The sequence below is a fragment of the Triturus cristatus genome, chromosome 5_1 (assembly GCF_964204655.1).
Source record: "Triturus cristatus chromosome 5_1, aTriCri1.1, whole genome shotgun sequence".
In the NCBI taxonomy this organism is placed as follows: domain Eukaryota; kingdom Metazoa; phylum Chordata; class Amphibia; order Caudata; family Salamandridae; genus Triturus; species Triturus cristatus.
The window spans coordinates 853368596-853393485 of NC_140587.1; the positions used below are offsets into that span (position 1 = coordinate 853368596).

The window sequence follows — 24890 nt, forward strand, 5'->3', positions numbered from 1 at the left end:
TCACTTTGTCATCCTCACAGGTAGGCGTCCATGCCAAGGGGGAGATCTGGAGGGAAGCCGTCAGTGTCGTGAGGTCGGTGGAGGGTCGGAGGCGGCGCCTGCCCCAGGTGAGGAAACACTGGCAGGATATCCGGTGCTGGACCAGGAGGATCGCCCGGGTCCTGCTGGGTGACTCACCTGAGAGCCACAAGAACCGTGGGCGCCGGCGCCTGACCCACCAGATGAAGCGTGTGATGGCGGTGGTCTTCCCTGACTTGGATAGGCGCCTAGCGGAGAAGCAGCAGCAGGAAGGGGGTAGGTACATGTGTGTTTGTTGTGTGTCACCAGCTTTTGGAAGTGCGCAGTTGCATGGATACACTGCCAGGAATTCATATGTGCAGTACATATCCTGTTCCCCAAAGTAAACCGGTGCTGTTCTTCCTCCCTTCCCCTCCTTGACACGTGTTCCCTGGTCTGTGTGTAGTCACTCTTGCACAAAGTCATCTAGGCTGCCAGTTAATCCAAGTGCCCAATGCTTGCAGCATCATGTGTGGGGGTGGTGTGTAACATGTGTTGGGACCTTGCCTGTGCCCTGGCCAGTTCAGTTAATGTGGGGTCCATGTTAGTTGGCACTGATGCTGAGTCCTGACATAGGCGTGTGTCTGAAAAGTGTACTGCCTTACAGCATGCATGACCAATGTTGTTGCCTCAGACATGATGTGCATGAGTGGGAGATATGCATAGTGCAGGGACGTTTGCTTCTGTTGCAGTCATATCCATCCCGGACCATGGAGGAGTGTGGCCACTACAGTCCCCTGGGGCACCTTTTCCTAGGTATCATGTGTGTCATCCAACAATGTGGACATTCACTGTGTCTTCAGCATAGGTTGTGCTCTGTGGCATTGTACCCTGGCCTAATATGTATATACGTAAAGTGTGCTACATGTGTCCACTGTACAGGGTGACCCAATTTGGCTTGTGCATACTCACAGTGGCCGGTGCCAGTGTGTTTTGGTACAACTATCTGATGATGGTTGTTTGTCAATTTTATGTGTAGACAGGCGCACGAGGGTTAGTTCATGTACATTCAGGATTTATTGAAGGGCATTTTAGTAATCCCTGAGTAAGAGGTGTAAGTACTTCCTCTGTGTCACTCACATTGTCTCAGGTAGGGGGGGGTTTGTGCGGGAAAGGCCTACATGTCCAAACCGTATGTGTCCTTGCCAGGTCTGGCCTGTGTGTGATGATTGTCTGAACATACATTCAACATGCAGTGACCCAGTCATGTTGGGCAGGGTTAAATGTATTTACTAAGCAGCATGTGCCAATATTTACAAGACATGGTTCCTGCTCATCCCTTTTTTGGCTACGGTGTGTGGTCCAGATGCTGTACTCGACTGTCCCCAGAGACTAGCTCCTCAGTCTAATTTGATATCATGTTCTTTGCTGTTGTGTCATGCTCTCCATTGTTTCTCAGTGGCATGGTGGGTCAACCAACTGTATGGTGCAGGGCCTACATATGTGCGTAGTATTGTAGATGTTACTCATGTTGCTTTTCATGCTATGCACTGTGACCTATGTAGTTTGAATCATGTGTCATATGTATACAGGTGTCTGATTATTTCCTGTCTCTTCACCTTGCCCACAGCACCGTCGGAGGAAACCGAGGGAGACACTGGCACGGAAATTGAGGAGGGATCCAGCAGCGGTGCCACCAGTGCTGGCGTGTCTGGCTCAGCGAGTGGCACGGAGGCAGAGGGGAGTGCGGCGGAGGACCTGTCCAGTCCCACCACCGACTAAGACGCTGACGGGTCCAAGGCTGAGCTCCCTGAGAGGGCGGACGCTGCTCCCAGAGCTGAGAGCATCACTACATCTGTCGCCGCCCCCTCAATTCCCATCACCCGCCTCCCACCTGCTCGGGTCCCTTCCCACCGTGCTAGGCGCCAACAGGTCTCCTTCGTGCCAGGCACCGCACCCCCTGCCCCTGTCTCCCCTGCTGCCGTCAATGCCGAGTCTGTGGACATTCTGCGGCAGTTGCAGGTTGGTCAGGCATCGATGCTTACTGTACTCCATGGCCACACCACACTGCTGACACAGATGCAGTCGTACCTGGAGGCCATGTCAGCAGCGATGTCTGATCAACGGATGTTGCTGAAGTCCATAGACTCCTCACTGACTGCAGCAGTGGATTTCCAGCAGTGCTCCGTCCCCCCCTACCACTGCACCATCCACACTTCCTACTCCTATGCCTGTCCCACGCACACCCAGACGTCCCCATGCACGCACCCCACCAGACACAGGCAGCACACCACCAGGGAAGGCAAAGCGCACTCCTCCAGTCATGCACACACAGGGGGAAGTAGGCACACCCACTGGGTCTGGGGGCAAACGGCAGGCATGCAGCCAGAGTGGGAGTCCACATTCCTCAAGATCCCCTTCCTCCAAAACCACTCCCCTTAGCTCTCCTGGCCAAATGTCACCAAATGAGTCCTTGGTGCCCAGTGTGTCCCTCAGCCCCAGTGTGGCACCACCCCGCAAGCGTTGCAGGCAGTCCCCGGCCACGGGAGTAGAGTCCCCCCCCCTGTCCACACCCTCCCCCGGGAGCGCTGCAACCCATCCCTCCGCCCCCCCCGCTCCTTGGGGCCTGTGGTTCATTCGGGTGCAGGGGAGACGCTGGGCGACCTAGCAGTAGTGCGTAGTGCCATGCTGGAATCCACCTTTGGCGCTGCCCCACCCCCTGTGGTGGAGTCGTCCGTCCCTGCACCCACAACACCTACCCTTGCCCCTCCTGTCCCTGCGGTGCCTGGTCCTTCCCCCCCACATGATGCCCCCCCTTCTGTGGATGAAATGGACATGTGAACTGTGCAGGCAAGCTAGGGGACACACGTCCCGATGTGTACCCCCCCAGGACTTTGCTGATGGCCTGGCCCATGGGTCTTGTAAATAGTGGACATTTAAAACAATTTATTTGGAATGCTGAATAAAGCATTTTGTTTTTCTTTTGCACACTAATGCTTTCCTGGACTTGCTGTTGGTGGTGCTGCTCCATGATTTGGGGTGGTGATAATGTGTTAGGTGTCTGGGAAATGTTGTAGTGTGCTGCTCATGGGGTGGACCCTGGTATCTGTGTGCCATCACAAGGGCTCTGCAAATAATCTTTGGTCATGTGTGCTCTTACTGTATGGTGATATTGTCCCAAGGTGTGGACCTTCCTGTGTGGACCCTGACATCTTCCCTGCAGACTGTTTCCCAATTGTTGTGCTGAGCTGTGTCTACATATCCTGGGTGTGTGACGGATCCCTTCAACTTTGGCCATGCCTGCTCAGCAATGTCTCCACCTGCATCATTTGTGGCATCCTTGGTGGTCACTGTACTAGTGTATGGAGTATATTGACATGACTTCATGTGGACATGTTCCCTTTTACGCCCTGTGCATATGTGTACTCCCAGCCTCGCTCACATGTGTTGCGTGTTCTGCAGGGTCTTTGGTCACCTGACTGACAATTGTGGGCATTGTATCTGTGGGTACTCCACCCTTTTCCTTCCATGGGAGGCAACAACTTGTTGGCTGCCCCAGCACCTGTACATTCCTATCAGTCCTGGAATGTGCATGACAGTGTGTGTTCCCTTTGGGTCTCTTCGTTTAGTAGGGTGGCACATGAGTATACAGTCTTGTTGCATGCTCTCATTGTGTGTATTGTGCTGCCAGCACCAGGGGTGGGTATGCATGTGTCATATGTCTGGGCACTGCTGGGAGGACTCTGCGCCCACCCCTCCTATGTCTGGGCACTGCTGGGAGTGATAGACACCCACCCCTCCTATGTCTGGGCACTGCTGGGAGGACTCTGCACCCACCCCTCCTATGTCTGGGCACTGCTGGGAGGACTCTGCACCCACCCCTCCTATGTCTGGGCACTGCTGGGAGTGATAGGCACCCACCCCTCCTATGTCTGGGCACTGCTGGGAGGACTCTGCACCCACCCCTCATATGTCTGGGCACTGCTGGGAGTGATAGCCACCCACCCCTCCTATGTCAGGGCACTGCTGGGGGGACTCTGCACCCACCCCTCCTATGTCTGGGCACTGCTGGGAGTGATAGGCACCCACCCCTCCTATGTCGGGGCACTACTGGGGGGACTCTGCACCCACCCCTCCTATGTCTGGGCACTGCTGGGAGTGATAGGCACCCACCCCTCCTATGTCTGGGCACTGCTGGGGGGACTCTGCACCCACCCCTCCTATGTCTGGGCACTGCTGGGAGTGATAGGCACCCACCCCTCCTATGTCTGGGCACTGCTGGGAGGACTCTGCACCCACCCCTCCTATGTCTGAGCACTGCTGGGAGTGATAGGCACCCACCCCTCCCATGTATGGGCAATGCTGGGGGGACTCTGCACCCACCCCTCCTATGTCTGGGCACTGCTGGGAGTGATAGGCACCCACCCCTCCTATGTCTGGGCACTGCTGGGAGTGATAGGCACTCACCCCTCCTATGTCGGGGCACTGCTGGGGGGACTCTGCACCCACCCCTCCTATCTCTGGGCACTGCTGGGAGTGATAGGCACCCACCCCTCCTATGTCTGGGCACTGCTGGGAGGACTCTGCACCCACCCCTCCTATGTCTGGGCACTGCTGAGGGGACTCTGCACCCACCCCTCCTATGTCTGGGCACTGCTGGGGGGACTCTGCACCCACCCCTCCTATGTCTGGGCACTGCTGGGAGGACTCTGCACCCACCCCTCCTATGTCTGGGCACTGCTGGGAGGACTCCGCACCCACCCCTCCTATGTCTGGCCACAGCTAGGAGTGATAGGCACGCACCCCTCCTATGTCTGGACACTGCCGGGGGGAGTCTGCACCCACCCCTCCTATGTCTGGGCACTGCAGGGAGGACTCTGCACCCACCCCTCCTATGTCTGGGCACTGCTGGGGGGACTCTGCACCCACCCCTCCTATGTCTGTGCACTACTGGGGGGACTCTCCACCCACCCCACCTATGTCTGGGCACTGCTGGGGGGACTCTGCACCCACCCCTCCTATTTCTGGGCACTGCTGGGAGTGATAGGCACCCACCCCTCCTATGTCTGGGCACTGCTGGGAGGACTCTGCACCCACCCCTCCTCTGTCTGGCCACTGCTGGGAGGACTCTGCACCCACCCCTCCTATGTCTTGGCACTGCTGGGAGGACTCTGCACCCACCTCTCATATGTCTGGGCACTGCTGGGAGTGATAGGCACCCACCCCTCCTATGTCTGGGCACTGCTGGGGGGACTCTGCACCCACCCCTCCTATCTCTGGGCACTGCTGGGAGTGAGAGGCACCCACCCCTCCTATGTCTGGGCCCTGCTGGGAGGACTTTGCACCCACCCCTCCTATGTCTGGGCACTGCTGGGAGTGATAGGCAACCACCCCTCCTATGTCTGGGCACTGCTGGGGGGACTCTGCACCCAGCCCTCATATGTCTGGGCACTGCTGGGGCTGAAGCCCACACACCCCTATGTTTCTGTCCACTGGCGTGGTACGACCCGTACCCACGTCCTACGGCCTGGGTATGACCCGTACCACCATTGCAGTGGTGATGTAGGGGTACGCTTGGTACGTGCCGTACCCACGTCATTGAGGCATGGGTATGGGTCGTACCCCCATTGTTGGGGTGACGTAGGGGTACGCGTGGTACGGGCCGTACCCACGCTTTGGGGGCATGGGTACGGGCCGTACCACCATTGTGGCAGTGACGTAGGGGTACGCGTGGTACGGGCCGTACCCACGCTCTGGGAGCGTGGGTACGGGCCGTACCACCATTGTTGGGGTGCCGTAGGGGTACGCACCGCACCCATGCCTTTAGGACGTGGGTACGGGTCGTACCACGCCCACCCCTACGTCACCCCAAGAATGGCGGTACGGCCCGTACCCATGCCTTTGGGACGTGGGTACGGGCCGTACCCCCATTGTTGGGGTGACATAGGGGTACGCGTGGTACGGGCTGTACCCACGCTCTGGGGGCGTGGGTACGGGCCGTACCACCATTGTGGCGGTGACGTAGGGGTACGCGTGGTACGGGCCGTACCCACGCCCCCAGAGCGTGGGTACAGGCCGTACCACCATTGTTGGGGTGCCATAGGGGTACGCACTGTACCCATGCCTTTAGGACGTGGGTACGGGTCGTACCACGCCCACCCCTACGTCACCCCAAGAATGGCGGTACGGCCCGTACCCATGCCTTTGGGACGTGGGTACGGGTCGTACCGCCATTGTTGGGGTGACGTAGGGGTGGGCGTGGTACGACCCTTACCCACGCTCTTAAGGCGTGGGTACGGTGCGTACAACAATTGTTGTGTTGCCGGTTCGCGTCCATGTTGACTTCCGCTGTGGCGGACGCAGGCCTTGGTGGAGACGCCCCCACCCCCGAAGTGACCAGGCCCTGGGGGTCAGGTATGTACAGGGCATGTTTGATTTTGGACTTGGGTGGGCGTTATGTTTCCTGCCCCTGCCCCCCCCCCCCCTTTGACCCTGGGTGTTGTTCTGACCTTCTGCGGCGTCTGCGTCGGTTCCTGTACACCAGGTGGACTGCAATGAGGGCCGGGATAACACGTAGGTTGGGGTCCATGGCTGTCCGTCGCATACAGGTGCTCCTTGTGCGCGTCGTCCTGATTTCCCGGCAGTTTTTGGCTCCCGTAAAATATTGTCCGTGCGGAGTGACGTCGGTACGAATCGTACTTGCTGGTTCGTGAACGCTGCCTGACTCCGTCCGGGCGTTACGTCCGCGGTGTCACGGATCAGAATTGTGGGTATTTTTTGTTCGGTCGGTGTTTTTTACGATTCGTACGCAAATGGTGTTTGCGTACGAATCGTACTTGCATGTTTGTAAGGTATTTCTACCGGGTACGAGTCGGATGGAGAAAATGCTCAGTCCGACGGTTCATACCCGGTTTATCCAGGATCGGAATCGGCCCCTTAATGTAGATTCTTCTTTAGTCCATACACGGTGCCACAATAAGACTGGCTCAAGTTTAATCATGTCAGTCAGATATGTTAATCCCAATTCTGCATGACAGATGTATGCAGGTGTAGTTCTTGGTGCAGACAGTAAATATCTTAAAAATGTATTTTCCACTACTTGTAGGGAGTTAGTATTTGTAATACCCCAGATTCCAGACCCATAAGTTGCGGTGGAAATACATTTTGCCTGGTAAATTTGTAGAAGTTCCAGTGGTGGTCGTAACCCTAATCTTTTCAAAAACTGGGTGAGTGCGGATATAGTATTAATAAAACAAAGTGTTATACATCTTATTGCCTGTGTCCACATGTCCTCTTGGTGGAACATAACACCCAGATATGAAAAAGTTTTTGCTATGTCAATCTTTTGATCCACAATAAACACTTCCCAAAATGTTTTCCTCCCCACCCCACAACTCATAACATAGGTCTTAGACGTGTTCACGGTTGGACCTAAGTCTCGCATAAAATCATTAAAACCGTTCAAAACTCTCTGTAAACCGACTTGGGTTCTGGACATTAAAACTGTGCCGTCAACGTATAAAAGCGCAGGGATAGGGCGGCCATTAATTTTAGGGAAGTCCACCTTTTGCTCAAGTTATGCGCCTTCCAGATCATTTAGGTATAAGTTAAAAAGAAATGGTGCAAGGACACATCCTTGTCGGACTCCCCTGCGGATTGGGATTGGGGAAGTGGTCCCACCCTTGACATCAAAGCGGACTGTGGTTTGGGCATTAAGGTAAAACCGCCTTAAAAGTAAATAGTTTGATGATCCACACCTATCCTTTCTAGAATCTCCCACAATTAAATATGTTGTACTGAGTCGAAAGCTGCTGTCAAATCAACAAAGGCTAAAAACAAATTACCCTTTTTCACATGAAAATGTTTTCCCACCAGTAAAGCAAGATTAAGAGACTGCTCAATAGTGCCCACTCCTTCCCGAAAGCCATACTGCAAATCGGAAAGAGTCTTATTGTCAGATGCCCAGGCTTTTAGTCTTACTAAAATTACTTGGCCTAAGATTTTTGTCATTGAGTCGAGTAAAGAAATGGGCCTGTAGCATCTAGGGTCTTGACGGTTTCCTTTTTTAAAAATGGGAACTACGATTGACTCTGTCCAGGTTGCTGGAAATGGAGCGTGGCAGCTAGCATTCACTACTTGAGTAACGATCGGGCCCCAAAGAGATACATTTGACTTAAAGAGATCACTGGGGACACCATCTGGTGGTCCAGGCGCCTTTCCTCCACGGGTATTGGAGATTGCTGTCACCACCTCGTCTAGGGTGAATTTGAGGTCAGTAGTAGGTAATTTATTTCTTAATAAGGTGTCATTGTCAGGCCGATCTATCCCCCTGAAGACCTTTGTGAAATGCCCAATCCACTGTTCCTCTGAGATAGCAATCTCAATGGAAGTACCCCGTCTGGTTTCAGAAAAGGTGCTTTTACCGCCTTCCAGAAGGCACTACTATTCCTACTTAAGGCAGTCGAATGGAGGGACTCCCAGGCTTCTCTTTTCAAGCTATCTATTCTCGCCTTAATTGCTAGTTTATTCGTTCTCCTTGCCACCCTAATGGCCTCACGATCTCTCGGAATAGTGTGAAGAATCTTTTTTAAGTTTGTGTGTGCTTTCGTACATTGTGAGTCAAACCAACCCGTTAGTTTTGCGTTCCTGGCCTTATGAACAGAAAGGATTTTCCTCACAGTACTTGATATTCAGTCAAAAGCCTCTACAATGCTACTTGGGCCAGCAAAATTGCTAGTACAAATATCAAATTCATCTTAGCAATTAGTCACCACAATGTTTTGGACACGATCAGGATCAATCATAGCCCATTTCAATGCATAACCATTCGTTCTATCCAGTGCAAGTGACTCCAAAGGCATTGGAGCAATATTATCTCTATTTGAACTTTTTAAACATCCTTTAAATGTTGCACACAGTGGGAAATGGTCACTCAGTGATATACCTCCAATGTGAAATGAGCTAACCTAAGCGGCATAGAAATTTGACAGCAATAAAAAAATCTATTGGGGAGTATGAACCCCGCCCATTAAAAGTATACCCCATAGATACTGGTTCCAGGCACATTTCATTTACAAAGCCTAAGTCCAGGGTTCTTACAACTCATTTAGCCGCTCCCCAACTTTTGAGTGTGTAAAATGCGTGCCACTGGACCTTACCTCCACATTAAATCCACACACATTTGGCTCATCAGTGGGACATAAACCACAGTTAAAATCTCCTGCAAAGAGGATCCTGGTGTCCGAGACACTTTTATGCCAGAGAGATTGAACATCAGTTATTAACTCATTAAAAACAGCTTCTACATCAAGCGTGGGAATATTGTTATACAAATTAATCAAAATTATTGACCGCTTGCTGTCTGACTTAATATTAATAATTTGAAAAAAGGCATTTTGTAGCCTAGATTCTATTTTACAAAAATTCTGCGTATTTGCAATATAAGTACAATGGCCTCCCTTTAGTCTACTTCCTTTATTATCTCGTGCCTCGGTGTGTAAGGTTCTATACCCGTTGATATGTAGTGGATCTCTAGCCCATGTCTCTTGAAGGCAGAAAATATCCTGACTTTGAATGAAATCGCACCAAATTGGATTTAACAATTTTTGGTGTAATCCTGCTATATTCCAAGAGACCAGTTTACAGAGGGTTTCCTCTCCTATATTGTCCTGGATATACATTGGTAATTTTACCGAGGCAAGATTGCTATCAAGGTGCATTACGAATTGCATAACTTTTGCGGTTGTGACTCCTTCTAATATAGTTAACTGGGTGGCACAGGGCAGTGATAAATGATTATAATCTCTATCTAATGGCCCTTGCAGGGGAGCTCCATGGCTGGGAGTGATATCACAGTAAGCCAGCTTTCTACAATAAAGGAATTAACAGCGTCGTCATAGATAGATGGTTCATGTATGCTGCATTTGGAGCCTTGGTCTAGGGTAGGCAAGTATTCTTTATACGATACACTAGGAGCTTGATTGAATGGTCAATCAATTGCGTCTAGGGACTCAAATACTTCAAAACAATTGCTGGTTGGCACGATATATCGAGAAGAACTACTATTGGAGAAGAGAGGCTGTTGGAGATAAGACTGTTCATCAGTCAAGGGGTTATAAAAAAAACCCAGAGGGAAAATATTAATGCCATTTACGTTAATCTCCCCAGTTCCTGCTCTATTAAGAATGTGCCGTACTAGATTTGGCGATCTAAATGATAAAACAATACAATCTCCTTGCAATCGTTTGTTTGACTTTCCAACCCATGAGACTTGTCTTGCCATTTTGAAGTCACTGAAACGAGCGTTATTTAACCTTGTTCTGGTATTAGGAAAATGACAAGCTTTATTGCGTAGAGTTGACCAGTGTTCAAAATCATTACCAAGCACAGGAGGGACATTTGCTAAGACCACTGTGTATGGGGTCACTTCAGGTGGGAGATTTAAGACCATATTGGGCGAGGCTTCATATGTCCTACACTGCTTTGGTGCAACAGAACCTAGATCTACATTCATGTTCCCCTGAGCTCTTCCCCCCATATTGTGCGTGACATAAAAAACTCCCCTTTTAAGTCAAGTCACAGCATCAGAGGTCTGAAAATAGGACGGCAAAGGTGGAGGAAAGACTACTCAGATTTGATGCACCCCTGGCAGGAGTGGTATAGTTCTGTTGTTGGTTAGCTTGGAGAAGATACTATCAGCTTTGGATGGATAGACACACACCCTTCAAGTGAAGAAAGTAGTAATGTCCAAGGTTGCAGAAGGTCTGCATGGATCCTAAGCTGAACATTTTTGGGGTTATAAAGCCCCTAAATACTACTCTTGGTTGATTTACCATGCCGCCGGAAGAAAAATGCAACACGTCTTCTTTAAATTGGCCAAGTGAAGCCCAAGAGATCTTTAAAACGTTTGGCCACTCAAAGGTAGTATTTTGATGCACCATGTAGGATTGCGTACTAAAATGTACCCTCTATTAGAAATGTGGAAACTGAAGTCAACTGCTAATATTAATTTGTTAAGTCCTGGGACCTTTCTGTAGCCTCTCTGAGTGGGGTAGGGGGGTCCCCTGAGCGCACCAGTAGCATCAGCCATTCCCTGTATAGCACCTGCAGAATTCTGTGAGAATTAAAGAGACAGGTGGCAGAGAGGCCAGGGGCCCATGCAGCTCTGGAGAGTCCACTGCACAGACCCCCCTTTCTTGAAGGAGGCTGGTTGTGTGTGCTCGCATGCACAGGCAAGGGCACCCACTATACACATGACTCATTGGCAAGGCAGGCTTGTCCAAACAGCAAAAATGAAAAGGAAAAGCTAAATATATACTGAATCATCTGCAGCTGGGTTGTATGACAGAACCACGCATGCCTAAACCACACTTGCCTTAACAGCGCAGTCTAAACAATGACTGTGTCGTTACCACACGTTTCTTTAGCACACAAGTTGTTTCAACGACTTGTCTTAGGGAAGTGCCAGCCTTTGGAATAGTAAAATTTACTATTCCAACTCCAGTCTGTGTATCAGTAGGGAAGGTGTTGGAGTTAAAGTCCCACACTAGTCCAACACTGCGTTTCCTAAAGCAAGTCGTAACAACTTGCATGCTAAAGGAACATGCAGTAAAGACACAGTTGTTATTCAGACCTCACTGCGTAGTAAATTATGTTTCCCCTGCAGCAGCAATAGAGGCCTAGAAAAGAAAGGCCCCATTCTAAGAAGGAACCCATAATTACCAGGGGCTGTTAAAAGTTGGCATATTTAGTTGTGGTGCTCCCTTGAGGGCAAGGACCACCCACATCATTTCACTTTTGTTTTGCAGGGTGTTCTAGAGCAATGGTGGACCCTTATTTGCTCCTCTGCAGAGGAAAAATAACTAACTTAAATCTCTCAGGAGAGAAAATTTGTGACTTCAGGAGACTGTAGCTCGCTGTTAAGCTCCTCTCACAGGCTGAGCTTTAATGTTACATATTTTCCATTTCTTTGGAAGTTTTTGTTGTCTTTTTTGTTACCTTGATATTGTGGGTCTCTATGTGAGCTATGATTAACCTTCCTGAGAGTCCAAACAATCTGGATCTTATTTTGTAAAGCAATTTCTGTGAGGATATCCTGTATTACTCATGGCAGCTATTTCAAGCATGTATGCTTCCATAAAGAAATGCATGCACACATGTTGCTGCTGATCAAAACAGAAACATAGTTCAGAAAATAAAAAAGAATCATAAGTGGTAAGTTAAAATCAAAGTAGGTTGCAACCTGGCTAACTGAGGGTGAACTCTCTGATGTGCAACATTATGAGAACAGAAGATAAACCATTGGTTGAATCAATACATAGTCCCGAATCCTGAAGCCATGAACCTTTTACTGAGGATTTGTACAGAGTCTGCATATATACATGTTTTTGTGAAGAGGGGAGCGAAAACGGAAGGCCATCGACAAATGAGGTCTAAAACATTTCCTGTCAGTAACTTTCTTAGCAGTAGCCAACAGATATTGCAGGAAATAAGGGAGGGCCTTTGCCATCTGCTGAAGATATCAGAGGATGTCAAGACTAAGCAGAAGATAGGAAAAATGTCTGCTGAAAACTCTTGACAAGGACACAATCCAGCAAACTTTTTTACACATCATGAAACCTTACAACAGACACAGAACACCCTGATTCCCATTGCAAATTTATCAAGTTATTCAACTCATGGGGGCTTTGGTATCAACCAGCAAATGTATCAAGAACTGATCGAAGCTGAGTTTGAAAAGGAAATGGTTATATAAGCTCTCAGTCAAACTAACTGCAGTAGTATAGAGGCTCTAATTTAATGCATACATTTCCAAGAGTCATAGAGGGATCAAATGATTGCTTGGGAAACGTAACCAAGCAACGGAGGGATAGAACCAGTAGGGAATGCAGAGCAATCAGTTAATCTGAGACCTAGTTGGAATTGTTCTAGAGAATCCTTACACCATCAACAACAAGGTCCTTCACTTTCTGATGGTTTATATCTTCAAGAAACCCCCAATTCTAAATAGGGAACAGGACGACCCATGTCAGGCTCTCCAATAGCTACATTTGTGCAGGCTTATCCTGTGAATGTACAGAGAGTCCCAAGTAATAAGTGTGACTCAACCTCCAAAGGACAAGCTCCACCACCTAAGGGGACCACTTCACCACTGTCTTCCTGGGACTCAAGCTCTCAACCTAAAAATTATTCTGGAAATATGAGGTACATGATCTCTCAGATTTCTCCTGTTCCACCTGGAGTAAGGCCAAATGGGTACACAAGCCCAACCAATTAATCATCCTACACAGGCTCCAAGAGCTATAAATCCTCTTTCAGCAGGCAGGCAGTCCGTCATAATGCAGAGCTCTTCAAACATATTCAATTATTCTTCCGGGAAACCGGGAGTTCAGAATGGCAGTGGCAATAGTCAGTCAGATTCTATGGCACATCAAGGAAGAAGTCATTTGGTGAATCACCAAGCTACTCACCAAATAGCCTCACAAATCAACAGAGCCCTACAGTCTTACAAATGCAAGCAAAAGGACCTGCTGCAACCTATGAGTACATCAAAGGCACTCTTCCCCTCTATCTAATGGTGACAACCCGAAACACTCACAACATGGAGCTTTACAATATTACTGCGTCTGACCTGCCAACATCTTGGCCACAGCCTTCGTATGTCCAACTTCAGTCAGCCCCAGTATGTGGGCATGAGATGCCTTCCAGGCAGCAGAATAATCTACTTAGATCAAACTGCTTCAATAACCCCCTAGGAAATTTCCAGGCCCTTATTAACAACAGGCAGTCCTCTATTACTACAATAACAGCAATTACACTTGCTCCCATTCAACAATCTGTGAAAAGCATGCAGGTGCAAAGGTCGGAGTTGCTTATTGCTCTAGGGCCTACCCATCCTTCATGGATGCCCAAACCAATGCAGACTGTCCAGCCTGCAGCCTTCACAAAGAGGACCGCTGCAAATGTGATTCCTAAGTCACCTGTTGTGGAGGGTCCAAATTACCAGAGACCTCTACCACCTTATCCAAAGCACTTATTACCTGATCACACCTAGCGCCGGAACCCTGGACCTCTGGACACCCACAGGTACTCCATTGCAGATCTCCGGGCCCTAGACCCCGGATGCCACAGCAACTGCGGCCTCGCATCTCTTCACTCCACAGCTGGACCTTTCTCCTGCAACCGTTTTTTCTTCTCCTGCAACCTAGGAGCACTTGCCATAACATAAACCTGCAACACGCACACTCTGCCGACCGACACCTCCTCTTAACCACTCCATTGCCTCTTGATCAATGCCAAATAGCTCTGTAAACACACCACTGAAGTCTGGGACACAATCTCCATTTTAGTCCCTGACACAACCTTCACCACAGAAACTTGTCTCAACCCTTCCTCTGCCCCGGTCATTGCCACCGCCACACCCTATGGCTACAAGATTACACAATGGGACCATGCACACAAACACAAAGGTGGCATCACGATCATCCACAAAGGATAAAACCGCTGCACCACCACAGAGGACTGCACCTGAATATCCAAATCCACATGATGGCAAAACTACCATCAAGGGCACCCCCATCTACACCCTCCATGGACCTCCATTTTCCTCTGTGACACCATCACAGACATCATCGCCCCTCTTGGCATCGTATCCAAGCATTACATCTTCCTCACAGATCTTAACTTCCACCTGGACAACTCCACAGACACCTACGCTGCGAGCCTCTTGGAACAAATGGACAGCATCAGCCTCATCTAGCTGGTCACAGATGCTACACACAGAGCAGGACACACACTGGACCCTATCTTCACTTCCAGCAACAAATCAAATACAGCCATACTGCGGAATTCACCTGAACTGACCACTCCATCTTCCACGTCACCAACACATGAGCACCTTCGCACCACCCCAATCCTCCCAGTACCTCCTTTTGCAGCTGGAGAAAAGTGACACCTACCCAATGGATGGACCCGCTCAACACCACCCAGCCCCATGCTACAATCAACCTGAAACAGGCAGTTGAAAAACTCAACACCTGTATCACCAAGACGCCAACAGAGTGGTCCTACCAAACCAGCCAAAACCGAAAGAGCCACCAAACAAGCCATCTGAAACACACATAACTCAGCACAATAAAATGTAGCTGCAAACAACTGGAGAGAAGATGACGTGCTAGCAGAGATGACTCAGACCAAGCCACCTTCAAGTCAGCCCTCAACAGATGCCACCAATGACTGCAAGATGGAAAAAAGGACACCCTTGCATTCTGCATCGAAGCTAGTGCCAACCACACCATGAAAATCATCACCATCGTCAGAGAGTTCTCCTGCCCTACAGTTGGCTGTTGCAGGCTCAGGGCATTTCCTCAGTGGGCCATCAGGGTGGGGGCTGGTTTTAGACCCCTGGGGGGCCATTTTTATTACCGTCGGCCGGTTTTGCAGCATAGCTGCAATATTGCCCCCCTGCAACAAAAGCGGCACAAAGCTTTCCACTAGCACCCTCCCTCCCCCTGGGGCCAGCCGAACTCTTTGCCAGGGCGGGTTTCAGTTCCCAGTTCGGCCCTGCCATACAGCCCCCAAGAACATGACCTCTCCATCATAAGAACTCTGCGACTCCACAGCAAATCTCTCCCACAACAAGATATCCACCATCTACAGGAACTTCAAACCCCAACCCACCAACCTCCTCTGCCGCCTCCCTCCAACTGAAACATTCACTGGCCAACTACTCACTGCATGGAAACAGCTCACCGCACCAGACACCACAGCCATCTTGAAATCCATCTACCCATGGATCCCTGCCTCCACCACCTCTTCAACCTAGGAACTGACAAGATCAGCACCACACTCACCACCATCATTAACACATCTATTACCACAGCCACCTTTCCCGATGCATGGCAATACAGAGAGGTCAGAACTCTCCTCAAGAAACCCTCAGAAGAACCCAGAGAACCCCCAAACTACCGCCCCATCTCGCTGCTCTCATTTCCAGCCAAAGTCCTTGAAAAGGCCATCACCCACCAGCTCACTGTGCACCTAAAGAGAAACAACCTGTTAGACGCTTCCTAATTCAGTTTCCAAGTCAACCGCAGCACAGAGACCACCCTGATTGCCGCCACCGATGCTATCCATGCCCTACTCGACAAAGGAGAATTGGCTACCCTGATCCTGCATGACCTACTGCACCCTTTAACACAGTTTCCCACCACACACTCATCAAGATACTTCACCAGATCAGAATAAAGGGAGATGCACTAAGATAGATTGCATCATTCATCTTGGGACAAATGCAGAGAATCCCCTCATCCTTCTTACCCTCGGAACCCTTGAGCACCATTTGCAGTATCTTTTAATGCTCATCATTCAGCCACACCCTCTACAACACCTACATGATGCCTCTAGCCAACATAATCAAAATTCACAATATCAACATCATATAATATGCTGATGACACCCAGCTCTTCCGCTTGCTCTCAGCAGACCCCACCACCACAAAGACCAACTCAAACAACTGCATGAAGAACGTCTCAGCTTGGATGAAGGATAACTATCAGAAGCTCAACATGGGCTACCAGGCTTCCCTCTGGAATGACATCTGGTGGCCCATGGAGCTTGGGCCCACCCCTTTATCAAAAGACCACACCCACAACCTTGACATCATCCTTGACAGCAAACTCTACATGAAACGGCAGATCAACACAGTGTCCCCTGCCTGCTTCCACACTCTTTGCATGATACGAACAATCTTCAAATGGCTCCCCACAAGCACAATGAAAACTGCCCGCAAGCCCTGATCACCAACCGGCTGACCTACGGCAATGCACTGTATGCAGTAACCACCACTGAACTCATAGGAAGACTCCAGACAATATATAACTCAGCGATGTTAGAAATGGGGGTCTCTCATTGGCAAGGGCTTGCACCTTTTTCCAAGTAGGAACCCTTCTTCCTAGTCAGGATAAGGGAGTTACACTCCTAAAATAATCCCTGCTCACCCCCTTGGTAGCTTGGCACGAGCAGTTAGGCTTATCTTAGAGGGAGTGTGTAAGGCATAGCGTGACACTACAAAAGGACACCACACCAGTTTTAGAAAAGTAGCCAATATTTGTATATACTTTAAGACAAGACCAAAAACGATAAAAATTCACAATACACTACTCAAAAATCTACAGTTGTCAAAATAAGCTTTAAAAGCAGTTCCTTGATTTTAATAGCTCCGACCGGGCTATCACAGCGTTGTGAACAACAAATCCAAACAGTTCAGGCTGGTCGCGGTGTCGTGGCCCAGCTACGGTGTCGGGAAGACCCACAAACAGTACCTGTTAGAAATGCAGGGCGTCAAGGCCCTTGAAGTCACTCGCGTTACAGGTTGAGCTCTTTTCTGTTGGAATCAGGAGCGCTGGCGTCAACCGGTTTGGGGTGCTGCGGTGCAAAGAGCAGCAGTGTGGCGTGCAGTGCCCTCAGGTGGTGGTGTGAGCAACGGCTCGGTGGCGGCATCAGATGGCGTCATCGGTGAGACCAGGGTCTCGGTGCGAGATAAAGGCGGTGCTCATCATGCTGCAGGCAGGTAACGGTGCAAGCAGCTGCGTCATCGTTGCTGAAGCGCTGTTGTTGCCAGCCAAATGGGAATTGATGGCGCCAGTGTCGGTAGGCCAAGGCTGCAGTGCGGGATGAGGGCAGTGCGTCGTGTAACTTTACGAGTGGTGCCCTCGAACCACGGTGCAAGCAGCGGCGTCAATGTCGGCATGGAGTGGCGTCGTCAGGTCGGTCAAGGTGTCGGCATGATGCGAGGTGGTGCAGAGTGTGGTGCCCACAGGTACCAGTGCGGACAACAGCTCAGTGGCGGCATCAGTAGGCGTCATCGGTAAGACAAGGGTCACGGTGCGGCGTTGTGGCTAGGGGTGGGCGGAATTTGCGTAGTCGCGTTACGCAAATCTCTGCGAAATGGTTTAAAATCTCTGCGAACACGCAGAAATTCCGCGAACACGCGGAATTGCTTGTTCGCGATGCTTTTTTCCTGTTCGCGACCGCTGTTTGCGTGCTCGGGAGGAAATATCTCGCGAACACGCATTTTGAGATCGCGAACAAGGAAAAATTCCGCGAAGCCGCGGAAAGCAGAATTTTGGGCAATTCCGCGTTCTCCGCGGAACGCGAAATTACCTAAATTCCGCAAATTCCGCGAGTGGAACGGAATTTACCGCCCAGGCCTAGTTGTGGCAATGCCCAGGCTTTGGCGCAAGGCGGTGCGGAGTGCGGTGCTCACAGGTCGCGGTGCGAGCAGTGGCTCGGTGGTGGCGTCAGCAGGCCTCATTGGTGAGACAAGGGTCACGGTGCGGCGTTGTGGCGTTGCCCTCTGCGGTGCTGTCAGAACAGGGAGTCAGCAGTGGCGTCGTCAAGTTGCTTTTCCTCTGTGTACAGCACAAAACACACAGTCCACCAGTGCTGCGGGAAGTAGAGCTGGAAGTCTTTGCTGTTCCTGAGACTTCATTAACAGGGGGCAAGCTCTACCTCAAGCCCTTGCCGCGACTCATAAATTAGGTTGCAGAAAGTCCAGTCCTGGCCTTTCACTGCCCTAACACAGAAGCAGCCACTGCAGGTTTAGCCCAGCAAAGCACCCAGGAAAGCGGTCGTTCCTCCTCACAGCGTCTCCGGCTCTTCTTCTTGGCAGTCTTCTTGATCCAGATGAGTTCTAAAATTCAGGGGTCTGGGCCCCAGTATTTGTATTAAAAAATCCTTTGATCCTTCAGGCAGAGGGTGTCTGTGCCTGGCCAAAGCCAGTTCTGCCTTCTCTGGTGTGATTTCCTGGCAGGAGGTGGAGACGGCATTGTCAGAGGTGGACCAGGCCCTTTGAAGTGCAAGGAAAATTCCTCCCACTTCCCCCGTCGCAGCCCAGGTCTATTCAGCCCTTTACTGACCTACCTAGACTATCGAGAGCCACTCCTACTTCCTAGCCATCTGTCGTACAAAACCCAGACAGGCAATCCACATTCCAGCAGAGGCACACGGGATGACTGCGCAAGAAAATACCGACTTTCTAAAAGTGGTATTTCCAAACACAGAATGTAAAAATCACCTTCACTAAATGATGCAGGCAAACTAAACTTTATTTTCTTACAGAATTCCCCAGGCTCGTTATGTTTATAAGATGTTATAAACAAACTTCCCATTCTGTCCTATAGGGGTAACAGGTAGCCTTGCAATAGGAAAAAATTAAATTGGCTGTAATTCACAATCAGGGAATGCCACACACACCAGGGCATGTCCTGCCTTTCACATACACTGCACCCAGCCCACAGAGTTACCTTGGGCCTGCCTTAGGGGTGCCTGACGTGTAAGCAAAGGGAAGGTTAGGGACTGGCCAGTGTGTGCACGGGCCATGTTGACATGGCAGTTACAAACTGTGCGCAGACTGTGCAATGGCAGGTCTGAGATACCTTTTCTAGGCTACTCACGTGGGTAATGCAAAAACAACAGTCGATGGACAAGATGCAGAACAATGTCGTACATTCACCCCAGTACAGAGATCTGGGCCTAAATCCATCGTTTTTTTGCTCACCATGCCGTTCCAGTTTGAACCCAGCCATATGCAAATCAGTCTTGACCCTGTGCCTCATGGGAACAGTCCACCCCGAACTGCCAAGCCAGGTCCTCCCTGGACTGGAAACAAGCATCCTCGGACCGGTTTCGGGGTTTCACCCCTCTTCAGCCAGGATAGCTTGATTCCAGTGGCATGGAGAGCACGAGACCCACGTCTGGGCATACCCTTCCCACTTGGGGTGACAAATGCAAAAACAACAGTTGATGAACAGAATGCAGAATAATGTCGTACATTCACACCAGTACAGAGATCTGGGCCTAAATCCATCGTTTTTTTGCTCACCGTGCCGTTCCAGTTTGAACCCAGCCAAATGCAAATCAGTCTTGACCCTGTGCCTCGGGAACAGTCCAGCCCGAACTGCCAAGCCAGGTCCTCCCTGGACTGGAAACAAGTATCCTAGGACCGGTTTCGGGGTTTCACCCCTCTTCAGCCAGGATAGCTTGTTTCCAGTGGCATGGAGAGCACGGGTCCCACGTCTGGGCATACCCTTCCCACTCGGGTGACAAATGCAAAAACAACAGTTGATGGACAGAATGCAGAACAATGTCGTTACTTCACCCAATACAGAGATCTGGGCCTAAATCCATCGTTTTTTTGCTCACCATGCCGTTCCAGTTTGAACCCAGCCATATGCAAATCAGTCTTGACCCTGTGCCTCATGGGAACAGTCCAGCCCGAACTGCCAAGCCAGGTACTCCCTGGACTGGAAACAAGCATCCTAGGACCAGTTTCGGGATTTCACCACTCTTCATCCAGGATAGCTTGATTCCAGTGGCATGGAGAGCACGGGACCCACGTCTGGGCATACCCTTCCCACTCGGGGTGACAAATGCAAAACCAACAGTTGATGTACAGAATGCAGAACAATGTCGTACATTCACCTCAGTACAGAGATCTGGGCCTAAATCCATCGTGGGTGGTACAATCCGTGCTGCAGGCCCACAAGTAGCAGTTGATTCACAGGCCCTGGCACACTCGGTGCCCTTTACTAGGACGGACAAGTAAATCAAACATCCAGTCATGGAAACACCAATCCATAACATACTTTACCACAGGAGCACTTGCACTTTACCACTGACCAGCAGTGCAAAAAGTGCACAGAAACTCTACGCCTGCAACAACAGAGTCAAAACCGGGAGGTCAGAAAGCAAAAACTCAGTGGAGACGCGCCAAAAGATGCAAAGTCTAACACATGTTCCCCCTAACTGAAAGTAGGGAGAACTACCCATCCTCCTGGGAGTTCTCTTCACTAAGGCGGAAGAATCTGGACAGACCATCTGCATTGACGTGTTCTGTGCCAGGACGGTGTGCCACCGTAAAGTCCATCCCCTAAAGGGAGATGGACCACCTCAGCAACTTTAGATTCTTACCCCTCATCGGCATTAACCATCTGAGGGGCCTGTGGTCTGTCTGAACCCTGAAGTGAGTCCCAAACAGGTATGGTCTCAGCTTCTTCAGTGCCCAGACCACAGCGAAAGCTTTCTTTCTATGGCACTCCACCTCTGTTCCCTGGGGAGTAGTCTCCGGCTAAGGAAGACTACAGGCTGGTCTAGTCTCCGGCTAAAGAAGACTACAGGCTGGTCTAGGCCCTCTTCTTTCAGTTGTTAGAGCACCGCTCCCACCCCATGCTCTGGAAGCGTCAGTCTGCACAACTAATTCCTTGGAGAAGTCGGGTGCCTTGAGCACGGGTGCCGTGCACATGGTGGCCTTCAGGGATTCAACCGCCTTCTGGCAGGACTCAGTCCAGATCACCTTCCTTGATTGCTTCTTGGAAGTCAGCTCCGTTAAGGGGGCAACAATGGGGCCATATCCCTTAACAAACCTCCTGTAGTACCCGGTGAGTCCTAAGAATGCCCTCACCTCTGGCTGGGTCTTGGGGGGCTCCCAAGCCGGAATGGTGTCAATCTTGGGTTGTAGGGGCACCACCTGGCCACTTCCTACCTGGTGTCACAGGTACACCACTGAACCCTGCCCGATCTGGCACTTACTGGCCTTGATCACCTTTGCAGTGCCTCCAACACTTTCCTGAGGTGCTGCAAGTGCACTTCCCAGCTGGAACTGAACACTGTGATGTCATCCAGGTGGGTGGCACTGAAATACTCCAGCCCAGCCAACACCTGGTTTACTAACCTCTGAAAAGTGGCAGGGGTATTCTTCAACCCAAAGGGCATCACGTGGGACTGGTAATGTCCTTTTGGGGTCACAAATGCTGACCTCTCCTTAGCCCCATCGGTTAAGGCAATCTGCCAGTACCCAGACGTTAAATCGAACCTGCTGAGGAACTTGGCACCTCCCAACCGATCAATGAGTTTATCATCTCCGGGGATGGGGTGGGCGTCAGTCTTGGTGATGGCATTGAGCCCATGGTAGTCCACACAAAACCGCAGTTCTGGTGTGGCACCGGGTACAGCAGCCTTTGGAACCAAGACCACTGGGCTGGCCCAAGGACTGATGGACGGCTTGACCACCCATAACGCCAACATCTTAGAGACCTACTCTTTGATGCTGACCTTGACCCGATCAGCCAACCTGTACATTTTGTGCTTCACAGGGGGGCTGTTACCGGTGTCCAATTCATGGGTACACTAGTGAGTGACACCTGGGGTCAGGGAGAACAGTGGGGCAAACTTTCCCAGCAACCGGTGACAGTCGCTCTGCTGCTCGGCAGTCAGTGTCGGGGAGAGGATCACACCTTCCACTGACCCATACCCTTCCTTGGCAGACAGGAGGTCCGGGAGAGGCTCACTCTCCTCTTTGGCCCCGTCATCTGTCACCAAGAGCATGCTAACTTTGGACCTCTCGAAGTGGGGTTTGAGGCGGTTCACGTGGAGGACCCTCAAAGGGTTCTTAGGAGCCTGCAAATCCACCAGGTAGGTGACCTCACTTTTGTGCTCCACCACCTCAAATGGCCCAGTCCACTTGTCCTGTAAGGCACAAGGTACACTGGCGCCATGGCCCACACTTTTTGCCCAGGTTGAAACTCGACCAGTGTGGCATTCTGCTCATACCACTTCTTCATTTCTTCCTGGCTGGCCTCGAGGTTCACCTGAGCGAGTTTTCTAAAGCCAGCACTTTGGTTCCGGAAGGCCAACATGTAACTTAACATGTCCTGGGGAGGTTTCTTGGGAGCCGCCTCCCAGCCTTCCTTCACCAAACTTAGAGGTCCTCTCTCAGGGTGACCATACAGAAGCCCAAAGGAACTGAATCCGAGAGACTTCTGGGGTACCTCCCTGTAGGCAAAGAGAAGGCACGGCAAGAGGACGTCCCACTTACGCCTCATGATTTCCGTTCGACCCTTAATCATACCCTTCAGGGTCTGGTTGAATCTCTCTACCAGACTGTTACCTTGGGGGTGGTAAGGTTTGGTGAACTTGTAAGTGACACCGCACTTCTTCCACAGGGATGTCATATACTTCGATATGAAGTTGGTACCCCTGTCAGAAACCAGCTCTCTGGGGAACCCCACTAGGGAAAAGATCCCCATTAACGCCTGTCCCACCACTGGTGCCTTCGTTGTCCTGAGAGGGATTGCCTCCACGTACTGGGTGGCGTGGTCCACCAAGACCAGGATGTTCCTGTTGTCCATGGCTGTCTTTGGGTCCAGTGGCCCCACATTGTCCATCCCTACTCTTTCAAAGGGTGTTCCGACAACTGGGAAAGGTTGGAGAGGACAAGGGCTTTGACCTTCTTCCCACTCTTACCACTTGCCTGGCAAGTTTGGTAAGACCGGCAATGTATATCTGACTGCCTTCGCATTTGGGGCCAGAAGAAGTGGGTGACAAGCCTGTCAAAGGTCTTGTCCTGCCCCAAATGTCCTGCCAAAGGCACTTCATGAGCCAGACCCAGTAGGAAGGTCCTGAAACGCTGGTGTACCACCAGCACACAGGCTGACCCAGGCTCAGCGACCTTAGGCTCACTATATAGGAGATCATTCTCCCAGTGGATCCAATGTGATCTGGATTGATCACCAGCTGCCTGGGCCGCAGTCTGCTGCCACAGACTCTCTAGAGAAGGGCTCTCTCTCCGCTCCTGGCAGAACTCCTCCCTGGTGGGACCCCCTCTTGCTGCCAATGGGTCAGCTCAGAGATGTCCCTCGGTTCAGCTACCTGTTCCCCTGTAGGCACCGGGGCGCCCCCCTCAAGGTCCACCTCCTCCTGGGCTGTGGGAACCTCAGGGGCCGGTTTCCCATGCCCCCTGCCCTTTCTCTTGGCAGGGACCTGGGCAACTGTTTCAGGCTCCAAATCCCTCTGATCACCCTCTCTGGCCGCCATTGACCGAGTGGACATGCATGCCCACTCTGGCAACCCAAGCATCTCCAAGTGAAACCTGAGTTCAACATCCTTCCACAAGGACTGCTCCAGGTCGTTACCGAACAGACAATCTACAGGCTTGGAAGGGCTCACAACCACCCTCAAGGGACCTGACACCTCCCCCATTCGAAGGGAACCTGCGCCACCAGACACTGGCACTCTGAATTGTCCAGTGCAATTACTTGGTGGAAAGCCCCGGGGACTACCTGCTCCTCAGAGACCAGGTGACACCGGACTGAGGTCACACTGGCTCCAGTATTCCTGAGAGCCTATACCCTTCTCCCATTGATGGTCACCCAAGTGCTGTATTTCTTTGTGTTAGGGGGCACCTGGGCTCCTGGGACCATCTCACTGTCCTCTGGTGAGACGAGGGTCCTTTCTGCAGGGTCCCCAGCCTCCTGTGGGTACTCCTCCTCCTCCCCAAGCGCTAAACTGGCCAACACCTTGGACTGCCCGCCGGTGGGTGGCTGTGCCCCCTTGGACACCTGGGGGCAGATTTATGACGTCTGGCGCATCTCTGCTAATCAGCAGAGATGCGCCAGAAGAGTTGTGACGCATCTGCCCACCCGTGCGCCACCATTAATGCGCCGCATTTACAATGCGGCGCACCTGGGCACTCGGATGGGCAGATGCGTGACGCATCTCCTGTCGGAAAGGCGGCGCATTGCTGGAGTTGCGTCGCAAGTGCGACGCAGCTCCAGCAAGGCTCGGGGGTGCCCTATCCCTTACATGCTGCGTCAATCCTTACGCCTGCTTCAAGCAGGCGCAGGGTTTTGACGCAGCATGGCCTTAAAAGTGACTGAGTGAAATCTTGTAGATTTCACTCAGCCACTTTTAGGAGGCGTTCCTGCGCCGGAACGCCCCCCCTGCTCCAGAACGCCTACATGTGGCGCAGGGCTTTACAACGTGACGCATCTGCCAGTTGCGTCACGTTGTAAATACCCCGCAGCATGGCGTAAGATTTGCGCCGCCGCTGCGTCACA

The 24890-nt window shown here is 51.2% G+C and overlaps 2 pseudogenes; both read left to right on the plus strand.

Annotated features, from left to right (window-relative positions):
* The window catches only part of LOC146831547 (serine/threonine-protein kinase LATS1 pseudogene), an 80629-nt pseudogene extending 66579 nt beyond the window's left edge, over nucleotides 1-14050 (plus strand).
* A 3694-nt stretch (nucleotides 14051-17744) lies between these two features.
* LOC146831548 (serine/threonine-protein kinase LATS1-like) overlaps nucleotides 17745-24890 on the plus strand; it is a 40930-nt pseudogene continuing 33784 nt past the window's right edge.